The following is a 25,962-nucleotide window of genomic DNA, read 5'->3' as shown; positions in this document are numbered from 1 at the left end:
CGCTTGTACCTAGGTGGCAGAATTTGTGGTGAGCTGAGATCACACCATTGCGCTCCAGCCTGGGTGACAGAGTGAGAACCTCTCTAAAAATTAAATAAATAAATAAAATAAAATAAAATAAAAATAACAGCAAGATGATTGTAAGAAAATTCTTTAATGTGTAAAATTAAAGATAATGTTTTCCTGCAGACATCATGGTGACATAAGGTTAATGATTTTAGCCATGCGCTGGGCGCGGTGGCTCATGACTAATACCAGCACTTTGGGAGGCTGAGTTGGGCAGATCACGAGATCAGATCGAGACCATCCTGGCTGACACAGTGAAACCTCGTATCTACTAAAACAAAATACAAAAAAATTAGCCGTATGTGGTGTCACGAGCCTGTAGTCCCAGCTACTTGGGAGGCTGAAGCAGGAGAATCACTTGAACCTGGGAGGCGGAGGTTACAGTGAGCCGAGATCATACCATTGCACTCCAATCTGGGTGACAGAGTGAGACCTCCATCTGAAAAAAAAAAAAAAAAAAAAAGGATTTTAGCCATACATGTTACTTAAACTATACAGTGCATATGATAATGTTTTTCAAGTATAAGAAGTCCCAAACCTTCAGTAGCTTCCCGTTGACTGTGTATATAGAAAATGAGCAAACTGCTTAACTAGGCTTTAAAGGGCTCACCTATTTCAGCTTTCCCCTTCTCAACTATGCAGGTTTTTGTTTCATGAACTGAATTTGTCATATCCACTTTTATGCTTTTATTCATTGCTGCTTTATGTTTGAAATACCCTGCCATCATCATCTGCTTTTCTATTTCTGCTTTCTAGTTTGTCCCTTTTTCTTCCCAACATTTTCCTTCTTCTGAACTATAAATTCCTCATTAGGTGCTGCATATATCCTACCTTGTTTTATTTAGTTAGCTGTTTACCCAACTAGATAGGCCTTTTGATGGACATGGCTGTTTTGTAGTTAGTATCATACACACAAATATCTCAATAATTGATTGCCAATAAAGAGGATAAGCCATATATAAAGTCTCAGTAATGTTGCTTAGTTAACATTTTCATTTTGTTTATCCAGTCTCATTTTAAATCTCATTTATAATCTGAAAATTTATATTTTAGTTTGAAAGATTTTTGGTGTTTAATTTCATCAGGAAATGAAATTTTTTTCTTTTCTCCCAAAAAGAAAAAAAAGCTATATTTTGTATTGAGTAGCAAAAAATAGCAAAAACAAATATGATCATAGTAACGTGAATTTTTAGAAATGGATATTCTTTTGACAGTTGAGAATTTAATTATCCTTAACTGAAAAATTACTTAAAAGTAATTTTCTGGAATATCTTATATTGGTTTTGAAAATATATTCTTTTTTTTTTTTTTTTTTTTTTTTGAGATAGTCTTGTTCTGTCACCCAGGCTGGAGAGTTCAATGGTGTGATTTCAGCTCACTGCAACTTCTGCCCCCCAAGGTTCAAGTGATTTTCATGCCTCAGCCTCCTGAGTAGGTGGGATTACAGGCATGTGCTACCATGTCCAGCCAATTTTTTATTTTTTGTATAGATGGAGTTTCACCATGTTGACCTGTCTGGTTTCAAATTCCTGGCCTCAAGTGATCCACTGTCCTCGGCCTTCCAAAGTGCTGGTGTGAGCTACCAGCCACCATGCCTGGCTGAAAGTATATTCTTTTTTTTTTTTTGATTTTTCTCCAAATTCTTGGTTTAATAAGGACTTATTTTGAAGAAAAAAGGTCCCAAACATCAGGCTGTTCACAAAAATAACCCACAGTATCAACTTTAGAAAACAGATCTTAAGACTATAACACTAATTATTTTTCTAGAGGATGTATTTGACATGCCAACTCTCATTCACAAAAATACATCATTACATTTGTGTTGAACTGCCCCACACAGCACACTAATGTTGGGGTGTAACACACATACTTCTAACTCAAAGCTGCTTTCAGGAGCTACTCAACTAAATGAGATTGCCTTTGCAGTTAGGGAAGCAACTACTTTTCATTTTATGAATGAAAAGAACTGTACTCCCTTCATAACAAGAGATTATTTTGGAGACAGTTGATAAAAACCATACATCCTTTTTATTGTTAAGTCATAATGAGGTATCAAAATTAAAAGCAAAAATTACAGGGTAAGACTTAACTACTAGGAGCATCAAAGGAAGTGAAAATGGGACTACGTGCAGGGAAATATGAATTAATGAACATGGGAAGGACAAGGATGGGGAGAGCAGTGAGCATGTGCTGAAGATACTAGGGGAGAGGATCTGGTGAAAAATTTGATTTTAGACAAGTGCCTAGGTAAAGAAATAATGGGATAAGATTTCTAAACCCCACTATGTGCTTAAGAGTCATCCTCTCCTTCTTCAGCCTCTTTTTCGTCATCCAGTAGGTCACCCTCCTCAGCAGAGTCATCTGCAGCCCCCTGAGACTCCCATCTTCACATTAGTCTCATCTTTCTTCACGGAGCTGCTGCTCTGCTCCTCTTCTGACTTATTATTCTTCATCTCTACTGCTTGTTTGCTCTGTTCCTTTTCAGTTTTTTCCAGGTTTTCCAGGAGAGAATCCACTTTTTGTTTTATCTGGGTCAGTTCCTTCTTAATGGCCTGAAGGTCATCTCCTTTCAACTTTCCAGACTTGGAAGATCCCCGCTGTCCACTCTTAGAATTGAAGCCACTTTTGCCTCTTGGTGAGGTGTTTCCTGATACACACTGACGTTTCGAGGGCACTACAGCTCGAGCAATAGGAGCAGGAGGAGGTACACGTGCTGGGTAGCTGTACATCCTATCATAATAATCCCATTGAAAGTCATAGTCCAAGTCAAAAGAGGAGCCGTACATCTCTGCTGCAGATCGTTTCACACCTGCTTTTCCTTGGTTCACTTTTGGCTCTGCAGCCAGGTTAGTATCTAAAACCTGGCCAGCAATCATTCTGCCATCCTTTCCTGCTGCAGCAGCCTGGGCATTTCTCTCATTAACATATTGAATGAAGGCAAGGCCCTTATGAACAGAGCAGCCCACAATTTTGCCATACTTTGAAAAGATTGCCTCTACATCAGATTTCTTGACCACGAGAGTGTTGAGATTCCCTGTGAACACACGGGAGTTCATGGAGTGAGGATCTGTCTTGTTGGTAACGTTGCTGGCCATTGTGTTTGATGATAAGGTCTCTCACAAAGCCGAAAACAGGAGGGAGGAGGGAGAAGAGATTCGATTCTGAGTCTCCTACTCCTGGGTTCTACGTGGAGAAGCCGACTGCTGCTTGAGGTCGGCAACGCGGACACAACTGCTCAGTCTTCATGTCTTCACAAATGCTTTTTTTTTTTTTTTTTTTTTAAAGATGGGGTTTCACCATGTTGGCTAGGCTGGTCTTGAACTCCTGACCTCAGGTGATCCACCCACCTCGGCCTCCCAAAGTGCCAGGATTACAGGTGTGAGCCACCACGCCCAGCCAAAAGTGTATTCTTTATAGTTCTGAATTATACTTTCTAAGTTTGGAATGTACATGGAGAGAGCATTTAAGTTTAGCCTTTTTGTGCTGTTTAGTAGTTTTTCTACTTTTAACTCTATTTAAAAATTTTAAACTGTGAGAATTTGCTTTTCCATTTGCTACTTTATCTCTTCCACATCTGTTGTTCAGTTGTGGAGTACTAATCTCAGAAGAAACATAAGTAATTCAGATTAAATTAGCAGGGCATGGTGATGTACACCTGTAATCCCAGCTTCTCAGGAGGCTGAGGCAGAAGAATCACCTGAATCTGGGAGATGGAGGTGCAGTAAACCAAGATTGTGCCACTGCACTCTATCAGGTTGGGTGACAGAGTGAGACTGTCTCAAAAAAAGAAAAAAAAAAAAAAGAAAAGAAGAAAGAAATTTGCTATATTAAAAATCTAGTTGAAACTAAAATTTCATATTTACAATTTATGGGCCACTTGAAGAGAAAGTGGTTTGTATGTACAGTCCAACTCTGGACATTGTGGGCTATTCTTTTTTTATTATCTCTATATTTTTAATATGTGTATGTATTTTTTAGTAATTTTTAGGTATGTGACTTGTTACTGAGCACTAATGCTTATTTTGACATCATTTTCGGCATTTTTCATTTTTGCCACTTTAAATGCATCAGAGTTTAAACTCCTTTCTTAGCTCATCGTTAAAGTATTCTGCTTCTTAGGAAGAAATGAAACTAGGACACTACTGTCTTTTTCTAGATACACACTAATGGATGTGGAAGCTAAGTGCTGTACTCTTGAGATCTGGGTGGCACCGTCCATGTGTGTAGGAGATAGGGTGGGTTCAAGAGAAGTGTGGGCTTTTATGTAACTGGTCTCCAAAAGTCCCAAAATGTTTTTATATGTTGCCTGCTGACTGCTCTGGCTGTCACATAGATCTGGAGAGGAGAAATTTCTTCAAACTCTAGTTTTATCTAAAAGGAGCTTTGTCTGTCCCAGGAGAATTTAGGTATCATTCTACTTACCAACCTGGTGTGCATGTGTATCTCTTTAAAAATAATTATTTTACATTAGTTTTACCTTTCTTTTGCAGACTAAATAGGAATAAACGTTATTATTTTTTGAGATAGAGTTTTGCTCTTGTCGCCCAGGCTGGAGTGCAGTGGGGCGGTCTCAACTCACTGCAATCTCTGCCTCCCAGGTTCAAGATCAAGTCACTGCACTCCAGCTTGGGTGACAGAGTGAGACCTTATCCAAAAAATATAAAAGGCATACTCTGTTCCTGGGTGTTTCATAAGTTTATTGGTGTTTTATGGTTTGAGATGCTAGATTTCTGGTGGTATTGAAGCCACAACAAAACAAACTGTATGCATATACAAATGTTTTAATTTTTACTTAGAAGCAAATTTGAGTCATTAGAAAAGTATGTAACACTTTAAATATTCATTACATAAATCATCTTGTTAGGGATAAGTACCTTAAATAAGTATATTTCGAATATAAAACTGGAAGTATGATTTTCCCACCATTATATTATAGTAATTGGCATTAAGTGTTGCATATTTAAATGATTAATTGCAAATGATGTCATACATTAATCTAACTTTGTTAATTATCAGGCAAAAACATGGTGAATAAAGAAGTGCCCCTCTTTTTGTATTACAGAGGAAGTTAGCATGTTTGTGAATGTCCATGATATTAAACTGGTAGAAAAGATTAGAGGGAGGGAGTGAGTGGGTGACAATCAATTACCAGTCTCTGCTTCAACTAATTTTTAATTTTTATCATACTTATGAACCCCCGCAAACTAAAGATTTATCTAAATTGTCTTTTTTCTTTGTTGGCTTTATGAGGTGAAATCCATATAATACAAATTAGCAATTATAGAGTGTGTATTTCACTGGCATTTAACACATTCACAGTGTTGCGCAACTACCACCTGTTATCAGGTTTCAAAACATTTTTCTAATTCCAAAAGGAAACCCCTAGGAGAGCAGTCACTCTCCTTTCCCTTCTCTTATCCCCCATAAACCACAATTCTGCTTTCTGTCTCTATGGATTTACCTATTTTGGATATTTTACATAAATGAAATGGTACAGTATTGTGATTTCTCATGTCCGGCCTGGTACTTTTAAGGTTCATTCACATCGTAGCATATGTCAGTATTTCATAAAAGATGACTGAATAATACTTTATGTATATAACAAATTTTTTAATCCTTTCATCTGTTGATGGATATTTCAAAAGACTGTCCCACCTTTTGGCTTTTGTGAATAGTGCTGCCATCAGTATTTGTGTACAAGTATCTGTGTTTGAATACCTGTTTTTAATTCTTTTTTTTGTTTTGTATTTTTGAAATGGAGTCTTCCTGTTACCCAGGCTGGAAAGCAGTGGTGTGATCTTGGCTTACTGCAACCTCCACCTCCTGAGTCCAGGCAATTTTTCTGCCTGAGCCTCCCGAGTAGCTGGGATTACAGGTGCCCACCACCACACCCTGCTAATTTTTGTATTTTTAGTAGAGACAGGGTTTCATCATGATGGTCAGACTGGTCTTGAACTCCTGACCTTGTGATCCTCCTGCCTCGGCCTCCCAAAGTGCTGGGGTTACAGGTGTGAACCACTGTGCCTGGCCTGTTTTTAATTCTTTTAGGTATATACCTAAGAGTGGAATCGCTGGGTCAGTGGCAATTCTATGTTCAAGTTCTTTAGGAACTGACAAATGTTTTCTACTGACTTCACCATTTTATAGTTCAACCAGCAATATACGAGGATTCGTCTGTCTCTTAGCTGTCACTTGCCATTTTCCCTTTTTGAAAAATAGCCATCCTAGTAGGTATGAAGTGGTATCTCATTGTGGTTTGATTTGCATTTCCATGATTGCCAAAGAGGATGGTCATCTTTTCATGTGCTTATTGGTCATTTATTTCTTCCTAGGAGAAATGTCTACTTAAGTCCTATGCCCATTTTAAAATTTGGTTGTCTTTTTTGTTGTTGAGTTGTAAGAGTTCTGTATATATTCTGGGCATTAATCCCTTACCAGATACGTGATTTGCAAGTATTTCCTCCCATTCTATAGGTTGTCTTAACTTTCTTTCTTTCTTTTTTTTTTTTGAGATGGAGTCTCACTGTGTTGCCCAGGCTGGAGTGTAGTAGCAGGATCTCGGCTCACTGTAATTTCCATCTTCCGGGTTCAAGCAATTCTCCTGTCTCAGCCTTCTGAGTACGTGGGGCTACAGGCGCATGCTGCTACACCTGGTTAATTTTGGTATTTTTAGTAGAAATGAGGTTTTGCCATATTGGTCAGGCTGGTCTTGACATCCTGACCTCAGGTGATCCACCTGCCTCAGCCTCCCAAAGTGCTGAGATTACAGCCACCTATCACCACGCCTTCTAATTTTTTGTATTTTTAGTAGAGATGGGGTTTTGCCATGTTGGCCAGGCTGGTCTAGAGCTCCTGACCTCAAGTAATCCACCCACCTCGACCTCCCAAAGTGCTAGGATTACAGGGGTGAGCCACTGCACTCGGCCCATAGATAAGATAAGATAAGAGCCACTGCACTCTTATCTTTTTCTGTAAGGTAATTATTAAATTGGCTTTTAAATAGAGCTTTTAATTTTTTTGTTGTTGTTAGGTTATTTCTTGATTTGGTATGTTTTTGACACAGTCAGCTTTGTTTCACTTGCTTCAGAAGGTGGGGGAATTGAAAACAAATCAGAAATACAACATCTAAAAGTTGCTTTGTACTGGATTCTCTGTATGTCAATTCAGAGAAAGATTCATCAGACCCCCAGACCATCGTTCTGCTATGTCAGTTATAGAAACATTTGAGAGAAAGATTATTATCAAAAAAAGGTATTTCATATATAATTTTGTGTAGTCTGTTCCTAGTCTGGACCTTTCTGAATCTTGTGGTATAGGACACTTGATACAATTTATATTATCAAATCGTCCACTTGCTTAGTGTTAGTTGTAGTTGTATTTCTTTAAATTAGGTTTTTTTGCCTGTAGTTTCAGCTACTTGCGAGGCTGAGGTGGAAGATTTGTTTGAGCCTAGGAGTTCTAGTTTAGCCCGGGCAACATAGCAAGACCCTGTCTCTAAAAAAAATAATAAAAAATGTTTAGACTGGGCATGGAGGTTTATAGCTATTATCCCAGCACTTTGGGAGGCCACAGTTGGAGGATCTCTTGAGGCCAGGAGTACAAGGCCAGCCTGGGATACAGAAAATTAAAAACAAATTATCTGGGCATGATGATGCAAGCCGGTAGTCCTAGCTAGTTGGGAGGCTGAGTTGGGAGGATCACTTGAGCCCAGGAGGTCGAGACTGCAGTGAGATATGATTGCATTACTATATAACAGCTTGGGCAACAGAGTGAGACTGTATCAAAGGAAAAAAAAGGTTTATATTTACATTTTTTTCTGGGTGACTGTGCCTGTTAGGTTTATGCCTGAGAAAGAAGGGTCTACAGTCTTTATAATTTAACAGAGAACATGTCCTGCAAATGGTAAGAGATCCATATGAATGCATCAATGAGTAAATTAAAACATCTGAAAATGTAGCAACAGCAAAATTTTAAGATGGCTTTTGGAGAGAGTTAAACATTTTGGTCTAATTTGTAGGCAATTACATGAAATATCCTTGTTTTTTTTGAGATGGATTCTTTCTCTGTTGCCCAGGCTGGAGTGCAGTGATGTGATCTCAGCTCACTGTAACCTCCCTGTTTCAGGTTCAGGCAATTCTCCTGTCTCAGCTTCCTGAGTAGCTGGGATTACAGGCATGTGATCCCTATAAGTCCCCTGACCACCCCCCCCAAAAAAAAAGAGAGAGAGAGAAAAGTGACCTTGCATTATTTCTATTACAAAAGTAATTCCAGATATGTTATAGAAAATTTGGAAAATACAGGGGCCAGGCACAGTGGCTGATGCCTATAATCCCAGCATTTTGGGGGGTCAAGGCAGGAGGGTTGCTTGAGGCCAGGAGTTTTGAGACCAGCCTATGCAATATAGCAAGACCCTTACTCTACAAAAAATAAAAAATAAAAAAAAAGTCAGTCAGGTGCAGTGTTGCATGCATGTAGTCCCAGGTACTTGGGAGGCTGAGGTGGGTGGGTTGCTTGTTTCCAGGAGTTTGAGGTTACGGTGAGCTATGATTGTGCCATTGCATTCTAGCCTGGGCAACAGAGAGAGGGAGCCTGTCTTAAAAGCGCGCGCGCACACACACACACACACACACACACGCACCCACCTACCCAGAAAAGATTTAGAAAGTGTAGATAAATATAAAGCTTAAATAAGTCACTTGTTATCCTGATACAATCTTTTTAAAACTTCTTTCTGTGTATAAAAATGAGATTAATATATAGATGTGTGTATATATGCACACATATATACCCATATGTATATGTATACATGTATACGTATGTGTATATGTGTGTATACATTCACATATGTGTATGTGTATACACACATATATGTGTATATATGTAAACACACATGGGTATATATGTGTGTGTATATATATAAATTATTATTTATATGTTATGGCTTTGTAGCCTGCTTAATTCACTTAACAGTAAATCTAACATGGGAAATACTGAAATATTGGTGATTAGGAATCCTGCCAGAAAGTTTCCTGTGTATTTAATATAATCTTATTTATCAAATGGCCAGGTGGTTGTAGCGACTAGATTTTTCTGTACATGAAATAGACATTATTGGAAAAATTGGTTTGTCCATATCATTTATCTAAAATCACATTATTAGTATTAATAATATGTATTATGCATGTACAGTAGTCTACTTACCAACTTGTTTGGTATTTTAAACTTCTTAGTAGTTTATCAACCGTTTTTTAAACTTTTACTTTAAAATTAACAATTTTATTATAAATATGCTGTAAACTGAATCAGGACTTTTAAAGTATTTTCTAGTTTATGAGAAGAAAGAGTTAAAAATGGAATGGAAATATCTTCTTTAGAGAACATATTTACTATCTAAAATTCTGTGATGGACAACATTGACAAAGACATTTGAATGAAAACAAAAACAAATAGACATTGAATTGTGAAACAAACAGAACACTTAGTTTATATGTTAGGAATTTTTGGGCAAGCATGGAGATTGGAATGCAAGGATATGGAGTGAAGAGTAGTTTTGTTATCAGGGAAACAATTGAAAGGAAAGGCGTCCTCCTTTGTAATTAATCTGACAGTTCTTGGGGGACTTGTCATTGCAGTTTGGTCACTAACAGAACAGAGGCTGCCCATTAATTAACTGGGGGGTTTGCCACCACAAGGCGTCCACAGTACTGGAAATCTGCTCTTACTATTAGTAGTGGCAGATAGTGCAGGATTTAGGGAATTCTGGATCAGGATATCAGCATGAGAGCTCCTGAGCATAGTTCTACCATTCCATGGTGGAAGTGTTTGCAGTTGGCCCCAGTTGGGTGTAGACATCTTTGGGCCCCTTGGTGTTACTTGAAGCCAGAAGGAGCTCAGATCTGCAGATGCATCCTATTCCCATATTTCCCCTGCAAAGGATTTTCATCATTCCTTTTTTTTATAGATGAGGAAACTGGCTCAGACAGATGTTCATTGGTTTGAGAATGCTCCCAGAAATTCTGCTTCAGTCTTTCTGGGTCAGCCTTTGGAGGGTCTTAATATTTATTTATTTATATTTATTTATTTATTTATTTAGTTAGTTAGAGAACAGGGTCTCGCTATATTGCCCAGGCAGGTCTTGAACTCCGGGGCTCAAGCTGTTCTCCCGGCTCTGCCTCTCTAAGAGCTGGGATTACAGGGGTGAGCCACAGCGCCCAGCCAGGTCTTAATTTTTATTAAGCACAGCAGCTAATTCTATTCTGTTTGGCTCTTGAACCACAGATTGAGACACACAGGTAGAATTCTTGAACTCTTGGTTGGTCATTGTGAATTTTTACTTCTATTTCATTTTTTTCTCCAGAAATACGCTTACTCAGTGTGAGTTTTGATTCATATTGTCTAAGTATCCTGGTCAGTCTCTCATTCTTCCGAGGCCTCAGATGACTCTACAATATAATATTTGAAGACGGAAGTCATAATAATTTCATAACTACTTTTTGTACTCTGCATAAACAATTTTTTAAAAAAGTATGTTTGTGTTTAGTGGGAAAAAACCTCCCACTAAAAATCCTCCCACTAAACACAAACACCCATTTTCAAAAATCTATTAAGTTTTATTAAGAAATTATAATTTTTTTTTTTTTTTTTGAGATGTAGTCTCGCTCTGTCACCCAGGCTGGAGTGCAGTGGTGTCATCTCGGCTCACTGCAACCTCTGCCTCCCAGGCTCAAATGATTCTCCTGCCTTAGCCTCCTGAGTAGCTGGGACTGCAGATATACATCACTACGCCTGGCTAACAGGGTTTCACCATGTTGGCCAGGCTTGTCTCAAACTCCTGACCTCGTGATCCACCTGCCTCGGCCTCCCAAACTGCTGGGATTATAGGCGTGAGCAACAGTGCCCAGACAGAAATGATACTTTTATTAGTCTCGGCATGGTGGCTCATGCCTGTAGTCCCACACTTTTGGAGGCTGAGTTAGGTGGATCACTTGAGCCAGGATTTTGAGACCAGCTTGGGCAACATCATGAAACCTTGTCTCTACAAAAAGTAATTAGCCAGATGTGGTGGTGCACACCTGCAGTCCCCACTTACTTAGGAGGCTGATGTAGGAGGATTGCTTGAGCCTGGGAGGTCGAGGCTGTAGTGAGTTGTAATTGTGCCAGTGCACTACAGTCCAGGTGACACAGCAAGACCCTGTCTCAAAGAAAAAAATATACTTTTATTAAAAATAGTTACTATTGATTGGTAAATCATTGTGATCTATTAATATTTCTCACACAGCAATTTTTATTTAATGAAATTATGTCAACTAAAAAATAATTTAGTATGCATTATTATTTCTGTCTTATAGAACAAAGTCCTGTATTCTATATTTATACAAAGCTTTTTTAAATTATAAAAATACTTGGTTATTATAGAAAAAATTTGAACATATCGAGATGACAAAAGAGAGTATTCATAATTTGACACCCTACAATAATCACTGAAATGTGGCAGTGTTTACTCAGTTAAGTTGTTTTCAACCTAAATACAATATTATTTACAAAGATTTTATTTTATTTCTCTTTTTTTTATTTGAGGTAGTCTTGCTCTGTTGCCCAGGCTGGAGTACAGTGGCATGATCTCAGCTCACTGCAACCTCCAATTCCCTGGTTCACATGATTGTCCTGCCTCAGCTTTCTGAGTAGATTGGACTACAGGTGGTCGCCACCACGCCTGACTAATTTTTGCATTTTTAGTAGAGAGGGTGTTTTCCCATGTTGGCCAGACTGGTCTCAAACTCCTGACTTCAAGTGATCCACCCACCTCGGCCTCCCAAAGTGCTGGGATTATAGATGTGAGCCACCGTGCCCAGCCAGACCTAGTTTTAATGGCAAATAGTTGTTAAAGACAGAGTTCATACTTACTATACGTCTTTCAGAAGAAGGGTGTCTACTTGGATCTCTAATGACAGATCACCAAATAACCAGTAGCAGTAACTAACACTGGCTGGTGAGAACTTAGTAAAATTCTGCGCATCCTAAAATAAGTCCCTATTTAAACAGTGGAGGTATACAGAGTCATTTGTTAATGTATTATGTGGGTATGAAGGGATGATATTTGGAAAGAGGTGCTAACTGCATGTAGACTTGTGAGAAGTTTTGCTAGTTTTCTCACTTTTTGAATGAGGAGATTGGGCTAGTTGAGCTCTTGTTTGTTTAGTACTTTAGGAAAGGGTGAAAAGAGTTTACTTTTAGCAAATATATGTTTAATAAGTGTTATTCGATTTAATGCTTAACCGCTTCATATAAGGTAAGTGTTTTATCCTCTTTTTTTTTTGAGACAGGGTTTTGCTCTTGTTGCCCAGGCTGGAGTGCAGTGGTGCAATCTTGGCTCACTGCAACCTCTACCTCCTACGTGCAGGTGATTCTCCTGCCTCAGCCTCCTGAGTAGCTGGGATTACAGGCATGTACCACCATGTCTGGCTAATTTTGTATTTTTAGTAGAGATGCGGTTTCTCCATGTTCGTCAGGCTGGTCTCAAACTTCCGATCTCAGGTGATCTGCCTGCCTCGGCCTCCCAAAGTGCTATCCTCATTTTTAAAAGTTTAATTTAATTTAATTTAATTTGATTGTAAGTTTCGAGGTACATGTGCAAGATGTGCAGGTTTGTTACATAGGTAAACGTGCCATGGTGGTTTCCTGCACCTGTCAACTGATCACCTAAGTATTAAGCCTAGCTTGCATTAGCTATTCTTCCTAATGCTCTCACTCCCCCAGCCCCCTGACAGGCCAGTGTGTGGTGTTCCCCCCCCTTTGTCCATGTGTTCTCATTGTTCACCTCCCACCTGTAAGTGAGAACACCCAGTGTTTGGTTTTCTGTTCCTGCATTAGTTTGCTGAGGATAATGGCTTCCAGCTTCATCCATGTCCCGGCAAAGGACGTGATCTCATTCCTTCTTATCCTCATTTTTATAGATGAGGAAACTGAAACTCAGAGAGTTTTGTTTAGGTCACATACCCAGGTGTTTCTGGCTTTATCTTCATTTCTTTCCCCTACATTTACCATGTTCTGATTTCTAATATTCTTTCCGACTCTAAAGTTGTGATTCTATGACAGTGGAAAGAACAGTGTAATGAACCTCCATTTACCTATTACTGAACTACAAAACTGTTATCCTGTGGTCGACTTGTTTGATCTGTGTCCCTTTATAGTTGCCTCCCAACATTATTTTCTCCCACCACATTACTTTGACACACATGTCACCATATCCCTCCTTCCTCTCCTTCCACCCTTCCTCTGTTCCCTTTCCCTTCTTGATGGAGTGTTGCTCTTTTTTGCCCAGGCTGGAGTGCAGTGGTGCAGTCTTGGCTCACTGTAATCTCTGCCTCTTGAGTTCGAGCAATTCTCCTGCCTCAGCCTCCCAAGTAGTTGGGATTATAGGCATGCGCCACCACACCTGGCTAATTTTGTATTTTTAATAGAGATAAGGTTTCATCATGTTGGCCAGGCTTGTCTCGAACTCCTGACCTCAGGTTATCCACACACCTTGGCTTCACAAAGTGTTGGGATTACGGGTGTGAGCCACCACACTCGGACTCTCCATATTATTTCATCTCTAGACATTTCAGTATATAGCTCTAAAAGATAGAAACTTCAACACCTGTGAAAAGAAAGGAATAAAAATAAAAACATAAACTATTTTGTAAAAATTTTAAACATAACCACAATACTGTTATCACTGTAAGAACAACAACATTAATTCCTTCCTGCCTACTCAGTGATTGTCATAATTTATTTTTAAACTGACTGTTTGAGATTCATGTAAGGCCCATACATTTTAATTAGTTGGTATGTCTGTTAAGTCTTTAATCTACACATTTCACCTCTATCTCACTTTCTTATTTTCCTGCATTAAAAAAAATGTGTGAAAAAGAAAAAACAAAACAAAACAAAAAAAATGTGCTTGTGTATTTGTGTGTGTGTGTATGTATAAAGAAACTGAATCTTTTGACTTCTAAATGTCCTCATACCGTGGAGATTGTGATGGTTTTCAACATTTTTCTGTCTCATGTATTCTATACAATTTGGTATTTGATTTAGAGTATTACTGTCTAATATAATGTAAGCCACAAATTTAAGCCATATATCATTTGAATTTTTCCATATATACTTTTAAAAAGTGAAAAGAAACAGGTGAAATTGGTTTGAACAATATTTTTATTTGACCTAGTATATCCAAAATGTTATTATTTCAACATATAATCAATGAAATTAATGAGATATATTGCTTTTTTTTTTTGGTATAAATCTTGGAAATTTGGTGTGCATCTTTTTTTTTTTTTTCCCATTTATTTTATTGCATTTTAGGTTTCGGGGTACATGTGAAGAACATGCAAAATTGTTGCATAGGAACACACGTGGCAGTGTGATTTGCTGCCTTCCTCCCTATCACCTACATCTGGCATTTCTCCCCTTGCTATCTCTCCCCAGCTCCCCACCCCTCACCGTCCCTCCCCTGTTTCCCCCCAACTGACCCCAGTGTGTAGTGCTCCCCTCCCTGTGTCCATGTGTTCTCATTGTTCAACACCTGCCTATGAGTGAGAACATGCGGTGTTTGATCTTCTGCTCTTCTGTCAGTTTGCTGAGAATGATGGTTTCCAGGTTCATCCATGTCCCTACAAAGGACCCAAACTCATCGTTTTTGATGGCTGCATAATATTCCATGGTGTATATGTGCCACATTTTCCCTATCCAGTCTATCTTATATTTACAGCACATCTCGGTATTAGCCACATTTCAAGTACCCAGTAGCAGTATGTGGCTAGTAATTTCTGTATTGAACAGCATAATAACTATGTTGTAGGACTACTGTGACAGTTAACCTGTATAACTTTTTTTTTTTTTTTTTTTGAGTCAGGGTCTCACTTTGTGATCCAGGCTGCAGTACAGTAGCATGATCTTGGCTCATTGTACCTTCTGCCTCCCAGGCACAAGTGATCTTCCCGCCTCAGCCTCCAGAGTAGCTGGGGCTATAAGGTGTGTGTAACCATGCCTAGCTAATTAAAAAAAATTTTTTTTTTGTAGAGACAGAGTCTCACTATGTTACCCAGGCTGGTCTTGAAATTCTGAGCTCAAGCAATTCGCCCACCTAGGCCTCCTAAAGTGCTGGGTTTACAGGTGTGAGCCACCACGCCTGGCCCAGTATAACATATTTTAAAGAATCCATTAGTGTGCCTGGCACATTGTAGGTACACTGCAAATTCTGTTCTTTTCCTCTCCTCCCAGATTGCAGTTTTTTTCTGGCATATTGTTGTCTCTCTCTCTTTTTTTTTTTTTTTTTTTTTTTGATGGAGTCTTCCTTTATCACCCAGGCTAGAGTGGGGTGGTAAGATCTAACCTCTGCCTCCCAGGTTCAAGCAGTTTTTGTGACTCAGTTTGCTGAGCAGCTGGGATTACAGGCACCTACCACCACACCCAGCTAGTTTTTGTATTTTTAGTAAAGATGGGGATTCCCCGTGTTGGCCAGGTTGGTCTCAAACTCCTGACCTCAAGTGACCTGCCCACTTTGGCCTTCCAAAGTGCTGGGATTATAGGCGTGAGCCACTGCACCTGGCCTCTTCCCTCTTTTTTGAATTTAACATCAAGTATATCTAAATTATCTGAAAATAATATGCTTTTCTTACATTTGTTACTTTGTTTATAGTACTTGCTTAGCAAACTCTTTTTCCTTAATAGACTAAAAAATTTGTTCCTTTTCTGAATTTTTCTGGATGACAGTTACTGAAGTTTAAATTTAGAAGATTTAGCCAGGCTCTGTGGCTCACACCTGCAATCCTAGAACTTTGGGAGTCTGAGGTGGGTGGATCACTTGAGGTCAGGAGCTTGAGACCAGCCTGGCCAACATGGGGAAACCCCTTCTCTACTAAAGATACTAAAATACAAACATTAGCCGGGTGTCGTGGCAGGTGCCTGTAATTACAGTTAGTTGGGTGGCTGAGGCACAAGGATTCCTTTAACCCGGGAAGTGGAGGTTTCAGTGAGCTGAGATCATGCCATTGCACTCCAGCCTGGGTAATAGAGTGAGACTCTGTCTTTAAAAAAACAAATATAAAATAAATTGAGAAGATTTTACTTTTCATTTTGAAGTGCTTTATCCAAAGTAACTTTTGTTATTAATTCTAATTTATTGTAATTATTATTAATCACAGATAGTTCTTAATCATATTTTGTGTGTTAGCAGGGTACAGTGTAATTATTTTCATGCCTGTATTTTGCTACAGTAAACAGGATAGTTTGGAAAGGCCATAATTAATAGATGTTCAAAAGTTGCTTTGATGTCCTTAGATGAAAGCTATGCTTGCAACACCAAATGCTAGTATTTTTAATTATCATTCTCCTTTTTAATTTGAAATAATGGCTTGAGTACTGTAGTGCTCGCTACAGGATTGTTAGCCTGTAATGTTTAATGTGAATGTGCAGAGAACATTTTAGAAACTTTTTTTTTGAGAGAGGATCTTGTTCTGTCACCCAGGCTGTAGTGAAGTGGCATGATATCGATTCACTGCAACCTCTGCCTCCTGGGTTCAAGCAATTCTCATGCCTCACTCTCCCAAGTAGGTGGGACTACAGGGATGCGCTGCCACACCTGGCTAATTTTTGTATTTTTAGTAGAGATGGAGTTTCGCCATGTTGGTCAGGCTGGTCTTGAACTCCTGGCCTCAAGTGATCCACCCTCTTAGGACTTGCAAAGTACAGAGATTACAGACATGAGCCACCACTCCAGGCCGGAAATTATTAATATTTATCTATCAAAAAATGCACTTTTAGCAGATTGTTTCCTATTTGAATACAGTTGCAGAAGCATGTTGTCAGATACTTTCCCACGACATTAACAGATAGCTAGTTTTCTTTGTTGTAAGGTATAGAAATATGATTGCTAATGCCTGAGGTTGTGTTTTATAAGGTGAATGAATTTTTTTGAGGTTTTGTAGACTTCAAATTGGAGATCCTTGAGGTGATGAAATAGAAAGTTTAACTACTTTCATTTTTTTGGAGTAGTTTTCATTTGCTTTCTCCATTTTCTTGTACCTCATCTTGTCTGTAACTACTTGTAAATGCAACTTTTACCTGCAGCCCCTGAAAGTAATTGCTCATAGACTCCTAATTTCTCATAATAACCAAATCAGTTGATTGCATTTTTTTTTCTGTTTCTGTTAATCTTCATGAAGGATCTCATCTCTTTGCTTCCCCGTATACTGTATTTGCTCTTGATCTCTTGAGCTGTACCTCTTTTCCCTTCCTTACTAGCTCAACTTCTTACTTCTATGCCCAAGTACCTGTATCTCAGGATCAACTTTTTCTAACATTTCTATTGTCATTATCGATCAGTACACATTCAGATGGCTCTTATTCATTTTTTTTTTGTCTTTACCACCATAATTAAATGATTCTGAAATCTGTTTTTTTCCTCGATCTGTTTTCCTGCACTTAAGGCTCTTACTAATGAGAATCTTCACCTGGTTGCCTTGTTGTCTCCTATAACTTCTGGTGTGTCCAAAATCAAAGTCTTCATCTTAGAACAAACTTCATGGCCTTCCTTGATTTTGTTATTGGTACTGGTATTATTATTCATGTAGCCCCATTTTAATTATCATTGACTCTCTTATCCCCGTTCAGTTTATTTAGGCACAAGTTCTGTTCTAACTTTGATTAACACAGTTTGGGCTGGGCGCCGATGGCTCATGCCTGTAATCCAGCACTTTGGGAGGCTGAGGAGAATGGATTGCTTGAGCCCAGCCTGGGCAACATGGTGAAACCATGTCTTTACTAAAAATAAAAATTAGCTGGTGGCTCACGCCTGTAATCCTAGCACTTTGGGAGGCCGAGGTGGGTGGATCACGAGGTCAGGAGATCAAAACCATCCTGGCGAACATGGTGAAACCCTATCTCTACTTAAAAAAGAAATACAAAAAAATTAGCTGGGCGTGGTGGCACATGTCTGTAGTTCCAGCTGCTTGGGAGACTGAGATAGGAGAATTGCTTGAACCCGGCACGGGGAGGTTGCAGTGAGCCGAGATCACACCAGTGTACTCCAGCCTGGGCAACGGAGCAAGACTGTCTCAAAAAAAAAAAAAAAAAAAAAAAAAAATTAACAAGGTTTGGTGTCGCATGGCTGTGGTCCCAGCTACTCAGGAGGATGAGGTGGAAGGAGGGCTTGAGCCAGGGAGGCGGAGGTTGCACTGAGCTGAGATGGTGCCACTGTACTCTGGCCTAGGTGATAGAGCCATTGCTTATCTCAAAACAAAACGAAACACAGCAAAACAAAACACCACACACAGATTGGGAAATGCTGGTTTTTACAAAATTCAGGTTGATTGATTTGTTATTTACTTAATTCATTTACTGAATTGGCCTAAGAGCAGGAGGAGGTTCTTATTTCTTTAATAGAAGTTTTGTGGCGACTATGGTTTAAAAGAAGGTGTCGTGGCATTGTGGAAGGCCTTTTAAAGGTGTTGGTGCTTGAGCATGACTGAGACGCTGACCTTTTCTGATATGATTTCCTACTAATTGGAGACGTACCACTTCAATCCAGGCACCTGTTTTTACATTAACACTTCTGCTTCAGTGTGAGGCACTTCATATCAAAGGGACACGAAAAATGTTTGGCAGAGTGGATACACACATACAACTCGATTTTTATGTTTAACTGTGCCCCTGCTTTCCAAGCGTAGTTTCCCCCCTAATTTATCAATATCAGAACCCTCTGGAAAGTCTTCTATTGTGATAGCTGTTATATCTGATTAACTTTTTTTATTCCCCTGCACATCTGAAACCTGGCATGCCCGTTTGCTATCACTGTCCACAGCAGACATGTTTCTTGGCAAGTTTTAAGGGCAGAGGCTGCTGGGATTCTTTTTGTGTGTGTCTTATGGTTGCTAAATCAGAAACTTTTTAGGTGGATAAGCTGGCACTTGCACTGTAAGCTGGTACTTGCAGTACCACTGCTTAGTGAAAGAAGGAAACAGACCTCAACATGCCACAACAAATGCACAAAACCAAAAATTGTATCACGTTATAGTTAATTACTTCAAAAGGCAATTTAACTTCTCTAGATTATTTGTAAATGCTGACGAAGTCAGAGTGGAAAACAGCTCAAGCCCTTGCTAGACAAATAAAACTAATGAAACTATTAACTTTGTTCATTGGAGAAGAGTTATGAAGAAAGATATTAATAGGGTGTTTCATGTCTTGACTCTTCTCTAGATTATTCTTTTCTGTGGTATTCCCATGTTCTCTGATTCTTCCTACCAGATGTTTGGTGATGGTTATCATACTTAGGAAAGTATGAAAAAGTGAAAGGAGGAAGTTTCTTTTTGCTAATAGGGAAACTTGGTCACATTGGCCTACATATAATATATCTAGTTACTGTAATGTATATTTTATTGGTTAAATAGCAATTCTCAAAAGTTTGGTTTTATGCATTTTAACATAGATTATTAATGTAGCTATTGTCTGAGGTTCAGCAATGATTTGTTTTTAGCTAGGTGTAGCATTCAGAGGCCTTTTTCCACATCAGTACACATATCCTGCCACATCATTGTTTATGACTTCATAGTATTCTGTTATATGATTGCACTGTATTTTTTATTACTTAATTTTTTGATCGATAATACATGTACATAGTACAGAATACAAATGACCTGAAAGAGTATACAGTAAAAAGCAAAGTGTCTCTATTTGTTCCCTTTTCAGGTTGCAGTAACTGCTACACATTTCTTTTGTGTTCCTCCAGAGATATTCTCCATAAATACAAACCAGTACATAATCATGTCTGATATATATGTACACACAAAAATGGCAACATATTGTACCTTCTGTTCTGTATAATGCTTGTTTTTCCCCGTCAATTAAAAGACATTCCATAGAGGTTCTTAAATTTTGCTTCATTGTTTTCTGGTTGCTTAATATTCCGGTTTATAAGTCTGACATAATTTATTTAAGTAGTTTATTTTTTGAGGAACTCTTTGATTTTCAGATTGTTTATTCTATCAGTTCACACATATGTAATCTGTGCCTCTCTTACTACATTTTACATGGTGTCATCCACTGGGCTTGATCTGCTTCTCCTGATCAAATTGAGTGGGCCGGGCGCGGTGGCTCATGCTTGTAATCCCAGCACTCTGGGAGGCCAAGGCAGGTGGATCACGAGGTCAAGAGATCAGGACCATCCTGTCCAACATTGTGAAACCCTGTCTCTACTAAAATACAAAAATTAGCTGGGCATGGTGACATGTGCCTGTAGTCCCAACTACTCGGGAGCCTGAGGCAGGAGAATTGCTTGAATCCAGGAGGCGGAGGTTGCAGTGAGCCAAGATCGTGCCAGTGCACTCCAGCCTGGTGCCTGGTGACAGAGCGAGACTCTGTCTCAAAAAAAACCAAACCAAAACAAAAAACAAGCAAACAAGAAACCTGAGAGTGAAAGCTCTTACAGAAGGAAATCTGTATCACACTGAATAGGGTGAGACAGTGCTTTATGTTTATAAATCTGTTGTGTGGTGGAAATAGATGAAAAATAAAAATTCTAACTTCATTTTCTCAAGAAATTTTTCTTTTTCCTTCCTCTATTCCCTCCCCTGCCCTCCCTTCCTTTCTTCCTCCCTTTCTTTTTCTTTCTTTCTTCATTTCTTTCCTTCTTTCTTTCTTTTCTTTTCTTTCTTTTTCTTTCTCTTTCTTTCTTTTATTTTCTTTTCTCTCTTCTTTTCTTTTTTTTTTTTTTTTTTTTCTTGAGACGGAGTTTCACTCATGCTACCCAGGCTGGAGTGCAATGGCGCGATCTCGGCTCACCGCAACCTCTGCTCCCGGGTTCAGGCAATTCTCTGCCTCAGCCTCCTGAGTAGCTGGGATTACAGGCACGCGCCACCATGCCCAGCTAATGTTTTGTATTTTTAGTAGAGACGGGGTTTCACCATGTTGACCAGGATGGTCTCTATCTCTTGACCTTGTGATCCACCCGCCTCAGCCTCCCAAAGTGCTGGGATTACAGGCATGAGCCACCGCGCCCGGCTCTCTCTTCTTTTCTATTCTTTCCTTCTTTTTTTCTCTTTATCCTTTCCTTCCTTCCTTTCTTTCCTTTCTTTCTTTCTCTCTCTTTCTCTTTCTTTCTTTCCTTTCGTTTCTTTCTTTCTCTTTTCTTTTCTTTTTTTTTCTTCTTTTCTTCCTTTCCATAAGAAGTGCTACATTGTGTGGGAAGTGTTATCCTAGTCTTGATATTTTCCAATCAGGCAGACTTATTTTATTTTTCCACAGATTATGTTTTTGTTTTAGGATTTGAGTACTGAATTATCCTGATTACTACTATTGACTAATTGTAAACTCCAAAAAATAAAGAAAAAAGAAATATGCTAGCTGAATTTGGAAGGAAATAATGATTTTTGTTTAGATCTGTTTTGGGGAAGTACTGTGGACTCAATTTCAAGCATTTGTGTCACTTGAGGTGGTCGCTTTTTATGGTCCAGATTTATATTTCCCTCACTAGAGTACTGGACCCTTTTGTCAGAGAGTAAACATGGGCTTTTTGAAGCCTTCATTTAAATTGCAAATGGGACCAAGGAGGAATATTGGGGAGTTTTGAAATAAACATAGATGGCCAGGTGCGGTGGCTCTTGCCTGTAATCTCAATACTTTGGGAGGCCGAGGCTGGTGGATCACCTGAGGTCTGGAGTTCAAAACAAGCCTGACCAACATGGTAAAACCCCATCTCTACTGAAAATACAAAATTAGCTGGGCCTGGTGGTGCACGCCTGTCATCTCAGCTACTTGAGAGGCTGAAGTAGGAGAATCACTTGAACCCCAGAGGTGGAGTTGCAGTGAGCCGAGGTTGGACCACTGCACTCCAGCCTGGGCAACAAGAGGAATAAACCTGGATATTTTCAGTTAGACTAGAACATTCTCATGAATTTTGAACTAAAACAGAAGACTTCTTGACTTCTTTTTTTTTTTTTTGAGACAGAGTTTCACTCTTGTTACCCAGGCTGGAGTGCAATGGCGCGATCTCGGCTCACCGCAACCTCCGCCTCCTGGGTTCAGGCAATTCTCCTGCCTCAGCCTCCTGAGTAGCTGGGACTACAGGCACGCGCCACCATGCCCAGCTAATTTTTTGTATTTTTAGTAGAGACGGGGTTTCACCATGTTGACCAGGATGGTCTCGATCTCTTGACCTCGTGATCCACCCGCCTCGGCCTCCCAAAGTGCTGGGATTACAGGCTTGAGCTACCGTGCCCGGCAAAACAGAAGACTTCTAAAGAGAATTTTGAGTTTAAGTATCACTGGGGCCTAAGAGTCTGAGTTTTATTTTCTTCTATTATCAGTGTTACTTGGAAAAGCTGGAGAGGAATTAATTGAAGTTAGTCTAAGAAACAGTGGGGGTTACTTAAGGCTTCAAAGTAGCTTGGAGGTAAAATTAATGTGTTTATTGATAATTTATAGATTATATGATTTCTTAATTACACTGAAAAATCTCAGTTATAACCTTCCAGGAGTCTGTTAGCTGCATTCATTGAGAATATACCATGTGCAAATAAACTCCTTTAAGGCAGTGGTCCTCACGTTTTTTTTTTAAGACAGGGTCTCACTGCAGATTTGACCTCCTGGGCTCAAACGACCTTTCCGCCTCAGCCCTGGAGTAGCTGGTAGTACAGGGGCATGCGCCACCACACCCAGCTAAGTTTTGTATTTTTTTGTAGAGATGGGGTTTCACCATGTTACTCAGGCTGGTCTTGAACTCCTGAGCTCAAGTGATCCTCCTGATTTGGCCTTTCAAAGTACTGGGATTACAGGCATGAGCCACTGTGCACAGCCTCACATTTTAATGTGCAGCAGAGTTTCCTGCAGAGGTTGTTAAAAATTCCTGGTTGCCATCCCAGAGATTGTGGTGGCACATCTCTGGGATAAAATCTAGGGATTTTTCTTAAACACATTACGTGATTCTGGTCTGTAGACTACTTTTTGACTTATAGGAGTAAGAATTATGATTTTTTAAAAAATTTAATTTTTACAAAATTAGAGACAAGGTCTTGTTATATTAACTAGGGGTCTCACTGTGTTGGCCAAGTTGGTCATGAACTTCTGGCCTCAAGTGATCCTCCCACCTCGGCCTTTCAATGTGCTGAGATTACAGGTATAAGTCACCAAGCCTGGCCAAGAATTATGATTTCTAAAAGGATGAAAAATCATACCCCATTAGTTAAAGAGATTTACAGGCCAGGAGTATGTAAACATTTTCAGGATTGTGGGTAATTTAAAACAACACCATAGTGCAGCACAGTAAGCTTGAAATTGGTTTGTCTTCTGTGAAGACTAAGAGATAGATACAAGGCTGTTCCTTCAGTGTTAGGGATGTGGCTGGCAAGAAGACTCAACAATCATGGTGCTATACATGTCCTAAGTAGCAAATAAATATCTTAGAAGTCAAAATACCTTTGTCTTGGAATTTAAAATGGCTTTGGTTTAAAAAAATCAGAATATTTATTTTGAAATGCCAAATATCATTGAGGAGTGGGACATTAGATTTTGTTGTTATCAAATGGGGGCATGGGTTAAATGAGTTCATTTTTCAAATATTATTTGCAGGAGAGTAGCAAGATTATGGCGAAATAGGCCTTTTCATGCATCATGCATGATTTTGAATGGATACAGCTTTGGATAACGTTTTGACTATATGTATCAAAATCTTAACAAAGTTGCTGGGTGGGGTGGCTCATACCTGTAATCCCAGCACTTTGAGATGCTAAGGATGGCAGATCATTTGAGGTCAGGAGTTTGGGACCAGCCCAACCAACATGGTGAAACCTCATCTCTACTAAAAAGTAGTAGGCTGGATGTGGTAGCACGTCTGTAATCTCAGCTACTCAGGAGGCTGAGGTGGGAGAATTGCTTGAACCTGGGAGGTGGAGGTTGCAGTGAGACAAGATCGTGCCTCTGCACTCCAGCCTGGGTGACAGAGCGAGACTTCTTCTTAAATGAAGAAAAAAAAGTCATATAAAAGTTCATAGTGATTTACATAGTAAGTCTGTTTCTGAGAATCTCAAAAGGAAATAATCTTTTTTTTTTTTTTTAAATTGAGACAGAGTTTTGCTCTGTCACCCAGGCTGGAGTGCAATGGCATGATCTCAGCTCACTGCAACCTCCACCTCTGGAGTTCAAGCTATTCTCCCACCTCAGCCTCCTGAGTAGTGGGGATTACAGGCGCGCAACCACCATGTCCCGCTAATTTTTGTATTTTTGGTAGAGACAAGGTTTCACCATGTTGGCTAGGATGGTCTCAAACTCCTGACCTTGTGATCTGCCTACCTCAGCCTTTCAAAGTGCTGGGTTACAGGCGTGAGCCACCATGCCTGGCCAGAAATAATCTTAAATATGGAAAAAGCTTTATAAGTATAGATACATATTACAGAATTGTTTATAATAACACAAAAATCGGAAACAGTGTAAAGATTTTAATGTTTAAGGAAACTGATCTATTCACACAAGGAAATATTATTTAATCATACAGTGTTCTTGAAGAGTTTGTAATATAGGAAAATGCTTATACTAGAATGTTATGTAAGTAAAAGTAGGCTACAGAATTGTATATCATCTTAAAGACTAAAAGGAAATTTGGAAAATATTAATTTTCGTAATTTTTTTATCATTATGGGATTGTGGTTCCCCTCATCCATATTCCCCAAATTTTCTGTACTATGCATGCTTTTTTTCTAATGAAAAAATAGCAAGCAAAAATAAATATTTTGATCTCAAAAAATAGTTTAGGTAAGATACTACAGCCAGATATTATCAAAGTTTTAGTGGTGTTTGACAGAGCTAGGAAATTGATTTATAAACACTGAATAGGGGTAGGAAGAGAAAATCCAAATTGACGGACTGTTACGGGAATCAGTGCTAAACCCATTTCAGATTAGACATTTGTAAATGATCTGAAAGAAGTATACTGTGATCTTCCAAATTTGTAGCTCTTTTGGGTATAAAATGCCAGTGGAATTGATTTTAGCTGTATGAAAATTTTGAGACTGTATATGAGTGGGCAGAAAAGTAGTAAGTGATTTCCAATTGGCCAAATCTAAGAGGTGGTTGGTACATAGTAAATATTATTTATTGGAATTGCTAATTGCCACCGCCATTGTATTCTGAAATACAGTGTAGCCAAAAATGTAAATAAATACTTACAAAGCTTACATAAATTAATAAGGAATCCAAGATATTTGGATTTAGCCTAACCTTGAGGTTTATATCAAGGTGAGCAATCAGTGTTTTTCACAGCATGATTTCTATTTTAATTTTAACTTTTTAAATTTGTCTTGGTTTGATACAATACTGCTCTGGATAGGTTTTGCATCAGACTTGCTGTGACAGTTCTTGCACTCCCTAAGGTGCTGTACCAAGGGCATGCTATTTTCTGTGTGACGAACCCTATCACAGATACATAAAAACAAACAACATCCCTTGAGATATATCTAAAAATAAGATACGAACTTTGTTAAAAGCATAGCAATAAATTCCAAGTGTGTGATCATAGTAGGGCATTAGTAATGAGAGAAAGGATTCAGCGAAAGCTGCTGAAGTGTTACTTGTTTTTAATGAGATTTTGTAGTTGGTAAGGCTTCTCAGAAACACTTTTCATTTTGATGAGAAGCAGTAGTTTGCAAATGCTGATTTTTGATGAATTTTTCACTACTCTGCATTGAAAGAAAGAATATCAGAACATCATAGTGATTGGGGTTTTCATAGTGGTACTATATCTCATGAATTTTAAGATGTACATTTTCCCACATTTTTCCATTTCTGAAATTGAGATGTGATTTCCAATCAGTGGCAACTTTTTTGTCATTTGGAAAATAGTTGCCACTGCCTGTTCATTTGGTA

At 38.9% G+C, this 25,962-nt stretch overlaps 1 protein-coding gene and 1 pseudogene across 5 annotated transcripts in view; one reads left to right on the top strand and one right to left on the bottom strand.

Annotated features, from left to right (window-relative positions):
* MEMO1 (mediator of cell motility 1) overlaps positions 1-25,962 on the top strand; it is a 136,625-nt gene that overhangs the window by 22,758 nt on the left and 87,905 nt on the right. The gene's annotated exons all lie outside the window — the stretch shown is intronic.
* On the bottom strand, positions 1,694-3,340 carry LOC116524132 (annotated as a pseudogene).

This window comes from Sapajus apella, unplaced genomic scaffold (genome assembly GCF_009761245.1).
Source record: "Sapajus apella isolate SASKATOON/1434 unplaced genomic scaffold, GSC_monkey_1.0 scaffold44, whole genome shotgun sequence".
Taxonomy (NCBI): Eukaryota; Metazoa; Chordata; class Mammalia; order Primates; family Cebidae; genus Sapajus; species Sapajus apella.
Note: the sequence above shows the minus strand (reverse complement) of the source record. Positions and strands in the feature narration are given on the sequence as shown.